This window comes from Oncorhynchus masou, unplaced genomic scaffold (genome assembly GCF_036934945.1).
Source record: "Oncorhynchus masou masou isolate Uvic2021 unplaced genomic scaffold, UVic_Omas_1.1 unplaced_scaffold_806, whole genome shotgun sequence".
Lineage (NCBI taxonomy): Eukaryota > Metazoa > Chordata > Actinopteri > Salmoniformes > Salmonidae > Oncorhynchus > Oncorhynchus masou.
The window spans coordinates 103,708-116,120 of record NW_027014530.1 but is presented as its reverse complement, the minus strand read 5'-3'; the positions used below and the strand labels follow the sequence as shown (position 1 = coordinate 116,120).

General features: G+C 42.2%; 1 long non-coding RNA gene across 1 annotated transcript in view; it reads left to right on the top strand.

Annotated features, from left to right (window-relative positions):
- Positions 1–1,208: 1,208 nt before the first annotated feature.
- Positions 1,209–12,413, top strand: part of LOC135537516 (uncharacterized) — a 29,785-nt gene continuing 18,580 nt past the window's right edge. Inside the window, exons 1-2 of the long non-coding RNA XR_010455237.1 lie at positions 1,209–1,292; positions 5,458–5,556. This is a non-coding gene — a long non-coding RNA (uncharacterized LOC135537516). The remainder of the gene's footprint in view (positions 1,293–5,457; positions 5,557–12,413) is intronic.

Sequence of the window (12,413 nt, the reverse complement as noted above, 5' to 3'; positions counted from 1 at the left end):
TTTGGCAGAGAAACACCGGATTTTCGGCATAAAAACATTAATTATGAAATTATATAAAATATGAATAACATTCCACCATGAGGTCACTAGGTAATAATGATACAATATGAATAACATTCCATCATGAGGTCACTAGGTAATAATGATACAATATGAATAACATTCCACCATGAGGTCACTAGGTAATAATGATACAATATGAATAACATTCCACCATGAGGTCACTAGGTAATAATGATACAATATGAATAACATTCCACCATGAGGTCACTAGGTAATAATGATACAATATGAATAACATTCCATCTTCGAGGTCAGTAGGTAATAATGATACAATATGAATAACATTCCACCATGAGGTCACTAGGTAATAATGATACAATATGAATAACATTCCACCATGAGGTCACTAGGTAATAATGATACAATATGAATAACATTCCACCATGAGGTCACTAGGTAATAATGATACAATATGAATAACATTCCACCATGAAGTCACTAGGTAATAATGATACAATATGAATAACATTCCACCATGAGGTCACTAGGTAATAATGATACAATATGAATAACATTCCACCATGAGGTCACTAGGTAATAATGATACAATATGAATAACATTCCACCATGAAGTCACTAGGTAATAATGATACAATATGAATAACATTCCACCATGAGGTCACTAGGTAATAATGATACAATATGAATAACATTCCACCATGAGGTCACTAGGTAATAATGATACAATATGAATAACATTCCACCATGAGGTCACTAGGTAATAATGATACAATATGAATAACATTCCACCATGAGGTCACTAGGTAATAATGATACAATATGAATAACATTCCACCATGAGTTCACTAGGTAATAATGATACAATATGAATAACATTCCATCATGAAGTCACTAGGTAATAATGATACAATATGAATAACATTCCACCATGAGGTCACTAGGTAATAATGATACAATATGAATAACATTCCACCATGAGGTCACTAGGTCATCTGACTGTAGGAAAGCAGTAGCTACACAGTGATGTTATTGTAAACCCAAGGCTTTTCTGGTAAACAGGTTAAACTGGGTTTCTGATGATGCTGACATGGGGTCAGAGCCACTAAACTTTAACAGAGCTGATGGAGTCCTAAATTAATCAGTAACAAAAATTACACAAAGTTTCTTGACATTGGGGAGGTGAATAAACTGTTCCCTTGGTTTCTTTCTCAACACAAAGGAAACTCTCACTGACTTGACATGTTCTGGTTTTGAATTCAGGCTACAAGGTAAGGATCCTACCAGGAATTATTCATGTAGGATGTTGGTAGAATGTTGAAGTTGGGATAGTAAGGATCCTACCAGGGGTTATTCATGTAGGATGTTGGTAGAATGTTGAAGTTGGGATAGTAAGGATCCTACCAGGGGTTATTAATGTAGGATGTTGGTAGAATGTTGAAGTTGGGATAGTAAGGATCCTACCAGGGGTTATTCATGTAGGATGTTGGTAGAATGTTGAAGTTGAGATAGTAAGGATCCTACCAGGGGTTATTCATGTAGGATGTTGGTAGAATGTTGAAGTTGGGATAGTAAGGATCCTACCAGGGGTTATTCATGTAGGATGTTGGTAGAATGTTGAAGTTGAGATAGTAAGGATCCTACCAGGGGTTATTCATGTAGGATGTTGGTAGAATGTTGAAGTTGAGATAGTAAGGATCCTACCAGGAGTTATTCATGTAGGATGTTGGTAGAATGTTGAAGTTGGGATAGTAAGGATCCTACCAGGAGTTACCCTAATCTGGTGGTCCCAGCGCGCACGACCCACGTGGAGTTCCTGGTCTCCGGTAGCCTCTGGAACTGCCGATCTGCGGCCAACAAGGCAGAGTTCATCTCAGCCTATGCCTCCCTCCAGTCCCTCGACTTCCTGGCACTGACGGAAACATGGATCACCACAGATAACACTGCTACTCCTACTGCTCTCTCTTCGTCCACCCACGTGTTCTCGCACACCCCGAGAGCTTCTGGTCAGCGGGGTGGTGGCACCGGGATCCTCATCTCTCCCAAGTGGTCATTCTCTCTCTCTCCCCTTACCCATCTATCTATCGCCTCCTTTGAATTCCATGCTGTCACAGTTACCAGCCCTTTCAAGCTTAACATTCTTATCATTTATCGCCCTCCAGGTTCCCTCGGAGAGTTCATCAATGAGCTTGATGCCTTGATAAGCTCCTTTCCTGAGGACGGCTCACCTCTCACAGTCCTGGGCGACTTTAACCTCCCCACGTCTACCTTTGACTCATTCCTCTCTGCCTCCTTCTTTCCACTCCTCTCCTCTTTTGACCTCACCCTCTCACCTTCCCCCCTACTCACAAGGCAGGCAATACGCTCGACCTCATCTTTACTAGATGCTGTTCTTCCACTAACCTCACTGCAACTCCCCTCCAAGTCTCCGACCACTACCTTGTATCCTTTTCCTCTCGCTCTCATCCAACACTTCCCACACTGCCCCTACTCGGATGGTATCGCGCCGTCCCAACCTTCGCTCTCTCTCCCCGCTACTCTTTCCTCTTCCATCCTTTCATCTCTTCCCTCTGCTCATACCTTCTCCAACCTTTCTCCTGACTCTGCCTCCTCAACCCTCCTCTCTTCCCTTTCTGCATCCTTTGACTCTCTATGTCCCCTATCCTCCAGGCCGGCTCGGTCCTCCCCTCCCGCTCCGTGGCTCGATGACTCATTGCGAGCTCACAGAACAGAGCTCCGGGCAGCCGAGCGGAAATGGAGGAAAACCCGCCTCCCTGCGGACCTGGCATCCTTTCACTCCCTCCTCTCTACATTTTCCTCCTCTGTCTCTGCTGCTAAAGCCACTTTCTACCACTCTAAATTCCAAGCATCTGCCTCTAACCCTAGGAAGCTCTTTGCCACCTTCTCCTCCCTTCTGAATCCTCCTCCCCCTCCCCCCCCTCCTCCCTCTCTGCAGATGACTTCGTCAACCATTTTGAAAAGAAGGTCGACGACATCCGATCCTCGTTTGCTAAGTCAAACGACACCGCTGGTTCTGCTCACACTGCCCTACCCTGTGCTCTGACCTCTTTCTCCCCTCTCTCTCCAGATGAAATCTCGCTTCTTGTGACGGCCGGCCGCCCAACAACCTGCCCGCTCGACCCTATCCCCTCCTCTCTCCTCCAGACCATTTCCGGGGACCTTCTCCCTTACCTCACCTCGCTCATCAACTCATCCCTGACCGCTGGCTACGTCCCTTCCGTCTTCAAGAGAGCGAGAGTTGCACCCCTTCTGAAGAAACCTACACTCGATCCCTCCGATGTCAACAACTACAGACCAGTATCCCTTCTTTCTTTTCTCTCCAAAACTCTTGAACGTGCCGTCCTTGGCCAGCTCTCCCTCTATCTCTCTCAGAATGACCTTCTTGATCCAAATCAGTCAGGTTTCAAGACTAGTCATTCAACTGAGACTGCTCTTCTCTGCATCACGGAGGCGCTCCGCACTGCTAAAGCTAACTCTCTCTCCTCTGCTCTCATCCTTCTAGACCTATCGGCTGCCTTCGATACTGTGAACCATCAGATCCTCCTCTCCACCCTCTCCGAGTTGGGCATCTCCGCGCGGCCCACGCTTGGATTGCGTCCTACCTGACAGGTCGCTCCTACCAGGTGGCGTGGCGAGAATCTGTCTCCTCGCCACGCGCTCTCACCACTGGTGTCCCCCAGGGCTCTGTTCTAGGCCCTCTCCTATTCTCGCTATACACCAAGTCACTTGGCTCTGTCATAACCTCACATGGTCTCTCCTATCATTGCTATGCAGACGACACACAATTAATCTTCTCCTTTCCCCCTTCTGATGACCAGGTGGCGAATCGCATCTCTGCATGTCTGGCAGACATATCAGTGTGGATGACGGATCACCACCTCAAGCTGAACCTCGGCAAGACGGAGCTGCTCTTCCTCCCGGGGAAGGACTGCCCGTTCCATGATCTCGCCATCACGGTTGACAACTCCACTGTGTCCTCCTCCCAGAGCGCTAAGAACCTTGGCGTGATCCTGGACAACACCCTGTCGTTCTCAACCAACATCATGGCGGTGGCCCGTTCCTGTAGGTTCATGCTCTACAACATCCGCAGAGTACGACCCTGCCTCACCCAGGAAGCGGCGCAGGTCCTAATCCAGGCACTTGTCATCTCCCGTCTGGATTACTGCAACTCGCTGTTGGCTGGGCTCCCTGCCTGTGCCATTAAACCCCTACAACTCATCCAGAACGCCGCAGCCCGTCTGGTGTTCAACCTTCCCAAGTTCTCTCACGTCACCCCGCTCCTCCGCTCTCTCCACTGGCTTCCAGTTGAAGCTCGCATCCGCTACAAGACCATGGTGCTTGCCTACGGAGCTGTGAGGGGAACGGCACCGCAGTACCTCCAGGCTCTGATCAGGCCCTACACCCAAGCAAGGGCACTGCGTTCATCCTCCTCTGGCCTGCTCGCCTCCCTGCCATTGAGGAAGTACAGTTCCCGCTCAGCCCAGTCAAAACTGTTCGCTGCTCTGGCCCCCAATGGTGGAACAAACTCCCTCACGACGCCAGGACAACGGAGTCAATCACCACCTTCCGGAGACACCTGAAACCCCACCTCTTCAAGGAATACCTAGGATAGGATAAGTAATCCTTCTCACCCCCCCCCCCTTAATGTCTTAGATGCACTATTGTAAAGTGGCTGTTCCACTGGATGTCAGAAGGTGAATTCACCAATTTGTAAGTCGCTCTGGATAAGAGCGTCTGCTAAATGACTTAAATGTAATGTAATGTAAATGTTATTCATGTAGGATGTTGGTAGAATGTTGAAGTTGAGATAGTAAGGATCCTACCAGGAGTTATTCATGTAGGATGTTGGTAGAATGTTGAAGTTGGGATAGTAAGGATCCTACCAGGGGTTATTCATGTAGGATGTTGGTAGAATGTTGAAGTTGGGATAGTAAGGATCCTACCAGGAGTTATTCATGTAGGATGTTGGTAGAATGTTGAAGTTGGGATAGTAAGGATCCTACCAGGGGTTATTCATGTAGGATGTTGGTATAAAGATGGTAGAAAGTTGAAGATACAGAGCCACTTGTCAACAGCAAGGTGCTCTCTCAGCAGAATATTTCAATGACTTGACATGGTCTGGTTGTGAATTCAGGCTACAAGGTAAGACTTTTCCCAGGGATTATTATAAAGTGTGAAGAGAAATTAAATGCATGGTGTAATTTTAGTTTAGTGAATGACAGTAAAACACTCAGATGTAACAGTCCATTTCACATGGGAAAGCTACGTGACAGTTCAATCATACAAAATGGCGCTAACTGGGCGTAGGCAATAAAATGAAAAAACATATTCATATATTCGTATATTGTGGATATTTTACAATTTGTATATTTATTCATGTATTATAGTTCAATGACATGTTGGATCTCTTTTTAGGGGTCATTGCTCGAAAATTAGTCTCTCTGGGGAGAGAGAGGAGAGCGGCCCTGCCTCTAAAATGAGTCTCTCTGCGGAACATGACACCAACGTTAAGAGGTGAGAATACAATTTTGTTTAAGAATTTATGAAGAGTTTATATCCATATTTTTTTCACGTGTGTTTTTTCATCAGAAATGAAGTCTTCTGGGTACCTTCATGTGTAAAATATTACTGTTCTAAGATAGATTTTAGTGTCTGATATTTTCTCCTAAACGTCAACTGAGCGGCACAGAGACACCATTCAAATGTGTTCAGATTCATTACATCTTCAGCTGGAAACACTAAGTGTTGTTGTCCGTCTGTGACCAAGAGAAAGTGGTCTGAGTTCAATTCTATGAAATTATTTAGTATTTATTTTTCATTTTGGGGGCTGAACATCACAGCGAATATTGTTACATCACAGCGAATATTGTTACATCACAGCAAATATTGTTACATTACAAGGCGAATATTGTTACATCACAGCGAATATTGTTACATCACAGCTAATATTGTTACATTACAAGGCAAATATTGTTACATCACAGCGAATATTGTTACATCACAGCAAGATTAAACTAATATTGTTACATTCTCTAGATTCTCCCGTTTCATTTGATCTATAATGGTTCCAATAGTTTTATAGAGCCCCACAGTGGAGGTGTTATAATACCCATAACACCTAGCGGTCAAACAGGAAAATGGTTCCAATAGTTTTATAGAGCCCCACAGTGGAGGTGTTGTAGTACCCATAACACCTAGCGGTCAAACAGGGAAATGGTTCCAATAGTTTTATAGAGCCCCACAGCCTTATACACTGTTAGGATCCATGGGTCTACAACCTCACCTCATTGGATCAGCACTTTATACACTGTTAGGATCCATGGGTCTACCACCACACCTCATTGGATCAGCACTTTATCCACTGTTAGGATCCATGGGTCTACCACCTCATTGGATCAGCACTTTATACACTGTTAGGATCCATGGGTCTACCACCACACCTCATTGGATCAGCACTGTATACACTGTTAGGATCCATGGGTCTACCACCACACCTCATTGGATCAGCACTTTATACACTGTTAGGAACCATGGGTCTACCACCTCATTGGATCAGCACTTTATACACTGTTAGGATCCATGGGTCTACCACCTCATTGGATCAGCACCTTATACACTGTTAGGATCCATGGGTCTACCACCACACCTCATTGGATCAGCACTTTATCCACTGTTAGGATCCATGGGTCTACCACCTCATTGGATCAGCACTTTATACACTGTTAGGATCCATGGGTCTACCACCACACCTCATTGGATCAGCACTTTATACACTGTTAGGATCCATGGGTCTACCACCTCACCTCATTGGATCAGCACTTTATACACTGTTAGGATCCATGGGTCTACCACCTCACCTCATTGGATCAGCACTTTATCCACTGTTAGGATCCATGGGTCTACCACCACGCCTCATTGGATCAGCACTTTATACACTGTTAGGATCCATGGGTCTACCACCTCACCTCATTGGATCAGCACTTTATACACTGTTAGGATCCATGGGTCAACAACCTCATTGGATCAGCACTTTATCCACTGTTAGGATCCATGGGTCTACCACCTCATTGGATCAGCACCTTATACACTGTTAGGATCCATGGGTCTACAACCTCACCTCATTGGATCAGCACTTTATACACTGTTAGGATCCATGGGTCTACAACCTCACCTCATTGGATCAGCACTTTATACACTGTTAGGATCCATGGGTCAACAACCTCATTGGATCAGCACCTTATACACTTTTAGGATCCATGGGTCTACCACCACACCTCATTGGATCAGCACTTTATCCACTGTTAGGATCCATGGGTCTACCACCACACCTCATTGGATCAGCACTTTATACACTGTTAGGATCCTATGGGTCTACCACCTCACCTCATTGGATCAGCACTTTATACACTGTTAGGATCCATGGGTCAACAACCTCATTGGATCAGCACATTATCCACTGTTAGGATCCATGGGTCTACCACCTCATTGGATCAGCACCTTATACACTGTTAGGATCCATGGGTCTACCACCACACCTCATTGGATCAGCACTTTATACACTGTTAGGATCCATGGGTCTACCACCTCATTGGATCAGCACTTTATACACTGTTAGGATCCATGGGTCTACCACCACACCTCATTGGATCAGCACCTTATACACTGTTAGGATCCATGGGTCTACCACCTCACCTCATTGGATCAGCACTTTATACACTGTTAGGATCAATGGGTCTACCACCACACCTCATTGGATCAGCACTTTTATAGATATCATTTATTAACAACCATCCACTGCTGGGATCTTTGGGGCCAAACAACAATTGACAACTGGTTCTCTGCAGCTGAAACCATAAAGTGTGTTTTTTATTCAACAGATTTTATCACAACTTCATTTGTGGTTGGAGGGTGGGTTGGAGTGGTCCCAGTAGGGTTGGAGTGGTCCCAGGAGGGGTTGGAGGGTGGGTTGGGGGGTTCCCAGGGGGGTTGGAGTGGTCCCAGTAGGGTTGAGGTGGTCCCAGTAGGGTTGGAGTGGTCCCAGGAGGTGTTGGAGGGTGGGTTGGTACCAGGAGGGGTTGGAGGGTGGGTTTGGGTGGTCCCAGGAGGGGTTGGAGGGTGGATTGGGTTGGTCCCAGGTGAGTGATTGTATATGTGGTTAATTATATTTTTGTATTTCCCTGCAATAACTGGTTTACATAACACACTGATATATATATATATATATATATATACTCCAAATGACAGACAAAATGAGAAAAAAAATCCAGAAAATCACATTGTAGGATTTGTTATGAATTTATTTGCAAATTATGGTGGAAAATAAGTATGATTTTATGTTTTTTTTCTAATTTTGTCTGTCATAGTTGAAGTGTACCTATGATGAAAATTACAGGCCTCTCTCATATTTTTAAGTGGGAGAACTTGCACAATTGGTGGCTGACTAAATACTTTTTTGCCCCACTGCATATATATATATATTAACAGTATTGTGTCTCTAGCTGTGTAATCATTCCTGCTGCTATTTGTTCTGATATATAAATTAACAGTATTGTGTCTCTAGATGTAAAATCATTCCTGCTGCTATTTTTTCTTATCTGTTTTCCTTTAAAATAAATATTAAGTTGATCACAAAAATAAATAAAAGTGCACAGTATTTCAACTGAAAATCAGAGACGGGAAATCAAGTCACATGCTTCCACTGTGGCAAGGTGGGACATCAGCCTTCTACATGCTGGTGTAAGGACATGGATTGTCCAGCATGTGGTAAGAAAATGCACATTTGACAAAACCTCTAGAAACAAAAAGAGAACAGAAAATGCTAAACGGGAAACAAGAAAATGTCATTTCAACAAAAGACAAATGGACATGTTCACACCGTTAAGAAAGAGAACACTGAGGTGAGTGACTCATCAGACCAGGAAGTCACACTGAAACACCTTCCACTTCAACTAGCGCCCCTCGTGTTAAAGACTTACACAGGAGAATCTGTCGCTGTGAGAGGCATCATTGATGTCGCACTTCAGGTAAACAGACAAACTGAAAAGCTGCCGCTATGTTGTGAAGGGAGACTATGCATCACTACTGGGATGTTCATAGTTGGAGGAAATCACACTGGACTGGTCATCAGTGCAGACAATGACAGACCTACCTGCCATCTAAAAGAATCACACTGGACTGGCCATCAGTGCAGACAATGACAGACCCACCTGCCATCTAAAAGAATCACACTGGACTGGCCATCAGTGCAGACAATGACAGACCCACCTGCCATCTAAAATAATCACACTGGACTGGCCATCAGTGCAGACAATGACAGACCCACCTGCCATCTTAAAGAATCACACTGGACTGGCCATCAGTGCAGACAATGACAGACCTACCTGTCATCTTAAAGAATCACACTGGACTGGCCATCAGTGCAGACAATGACAGACCTACCTGTCATCTTAAAGAATCACACTGGACTGGCCATCAGTGCAGACAATGACAGAACAACCTGCCATCTTAAAGAAACATATTTAATGGACAGCAGGGTAGTATGAATAGGTAGTATGAATGGGTATAGGTAGTATGAATGGGTATAGGTAGTATGAATGGGTATAGGTAGTATGAATGGGTATAGGTAGTATGAATGGGTATAGGTAGTATGAATGGGTATAGGTAGTATGAATTGGTATAGGTAGTATGAATGGGTATAGGTAGTATGAATGGGTATAGGTAGTATGAATGGGTATAGGTAGTATGAATAGGTATAGGTAGTATGAATGGGTATAGGTAGTATGAATGGGTATAGGTAGTATGAATGGGTATAGGTAGTATGAATAGGTATAGGTAGTACGAATGGGTATAGGTAGTATGAATAGGTATAGGTAGTATGAATAGGTATAGGTAGTATGAATAGGTAGTATGAAAGGGTATAGGTAGTATGAATAGGTAGTATGAATGGGTATAGGTAGTATGAATAGGTAATATGAATGGGTAGTATGAATGGGTATAGGTAGTATGAATAGGTATAGGTAGTATGAATAGGTATAGGTAGTATGAATAGGTAGTATGAAAGGGTATAGGTAGTATGAATAGGTAGTATGAATAGGTAGTATGAATGGGTATAGGTAGAATGAATAGGTAGTATGAATAGGTAGTATGAATGGGTATAGGTAGTATGAATAGGTATAGGTAGTATGAATAGGTAGTATGAATGGGTATAGGTAGTATGAATGGGTATAGGTAGTATGAATGGGTATAGATAGTATGAATAGGTAGTATGAATAGGTAGTATGAATGGGTATAGGTAGTATGAATAGGTAGTATGAATAGGTAGTATGAATAGGTAGTATGAATGGGTATAGGTAGTATGAATGGGTATAGGCAGTATGAATGGGTATAGGTAGTATGAATGGGTATAGATAGTATGAATAGGTAGTATGAATAGGTATAGGTAGTATGAATAGGTAGTATGAATAGGTATAGGTAGTATGAATGGTAGTATGAATGGGTATAGGTAGTATGCATAGGTATAGGTAGTATGAATAGGTATAGGTAGTATGAATGGGTATAGGTAGTATGAATAGGTATAGGTAGTATGAATAGGTATAGGTAGTATGAATGGGTAAATGTAGTATGAATAGGTAGTATAAATAGGTAGTATGAATGGTTATAGGTAGTATGAATAGGTAGTATGAATGGGTATAGTTAGTATGAATGGGTATAGGTAGTATGAATAGGTAGTATGAATAGGTAGTATGAATGGGTATAGGTAGTATGAATAGGTAGTATGAATAGGTAGTATGAATGGGTATAGGTAGTATGAATAGGTATAGGTAGTATGAATAGGTAGTATGAATGGGTATAGGTAGTATGAATGGGTATAGGTAGTATTAATGGGTATAGATAGTATGAATAGGTAGTATGAATAGGTAGTATGAATGGGTGGTATGAATAGGTAGTATGAATGGGTATAGGTAGTATGAATTGGTATAGGTAGTATGAATGGGTATAGGTAGTATGAATGGGTATAGATAGTATGAATAGGTAGTATGAATAGGTATAGGTAGTATGAATAGGTAGTATGAATAGGTATAGGTAGTATGAATAGGTATAGGTAGTATGAATAGGTAGTATGAATAGGTATAGGTAGTATGCATAGGTATAGGTAGAATGAATAGGTAGTATGAATGGGTATAGGTAGTATGCATAGGTATAGGTAGTATGAATAGGTATAGGTAGTATGAATGGGTATAGGTAGTATGAATGGGTATAGGTAGTATGAATAGGTAGTATGAATAGGTATAGGTAGTATGAATGGGTATAGGTAGTATGAATGGGTATAGGTAGTATGAATAGGTATAGGTAGTATGAATAGGTAGTATGAATAGGTATAGGTAGTATGAATGGGTATAGGTAGTATGAATAGGTAGTATGAATAGGTATAGGTAGTATGAATAGGTATAGGTACAATGTATGGGTATAGGTAGTATGAATGGGTATAGGTAGTATGCATAGGTAGTATGAATGTGTATAGGTAGTATGAATGGGTATAGGTAGTATGCATAGGTAGTATGAATGGGTATAGGTAGTATGAATGGGTATAGGTAGTATGAATAGGTATAGGTAGTATGAATGGGTATAGGTAGTATGCATAGGTATAGGTAGTATGAACAGGTATAGGTAGTATGAATGGGTATAGGTAGTATGAACAGGTATAGGTAGTATGAATAGGTAGTATGAATAGGTATGTTTGGGTGGTCCCAGGAGGGGTTGGAGGGTGGATTGGGTTGGTCCCAGGTGAGTGATTGTATATGTGGTTAATTATATTTTTGTATTTCCCTGCAATAACTGGTTTACATAACACACTGATATATATATATATACTCCAAATGACAGACAAAATGAGAAAAAAAATCCAGAAAATCACATTGTAGGATTTGTTATGAATTTATTTGCAAATTATGGTGGAAAATAAGTATGATTTTATGTTTTTTTTTCTAATTTTGTCTGTCATAGTTGAAGTGGACCTATGATGAAAATTACAGGCCTCTCTCATATTTTTAAGTGGGAGAACTTGCACAATTGGTGGCTGACTAAATACTTTTTTGCCCCACTGTATATATATATATATTAACAGTATTGTGTCTCTAGCTGTGTAATCATTCCTGCTGCTATTTGTTCTGATATATAAATTAGCAGTATTGTGTCTCTAGATGTAAAATCATTCCTGCTGCTATTTTTTCTTATCTGTTTTCCTTTAAAATAAATATTAAGTTGATCACAAAAATAAATAAAAGTGCACAGTATTTCAACTGAAAATCAGAGACGGGAAATCAAGTCACATGCTTCCACTGTGGCAAGGTGGGACATCAGCCTTCTACATG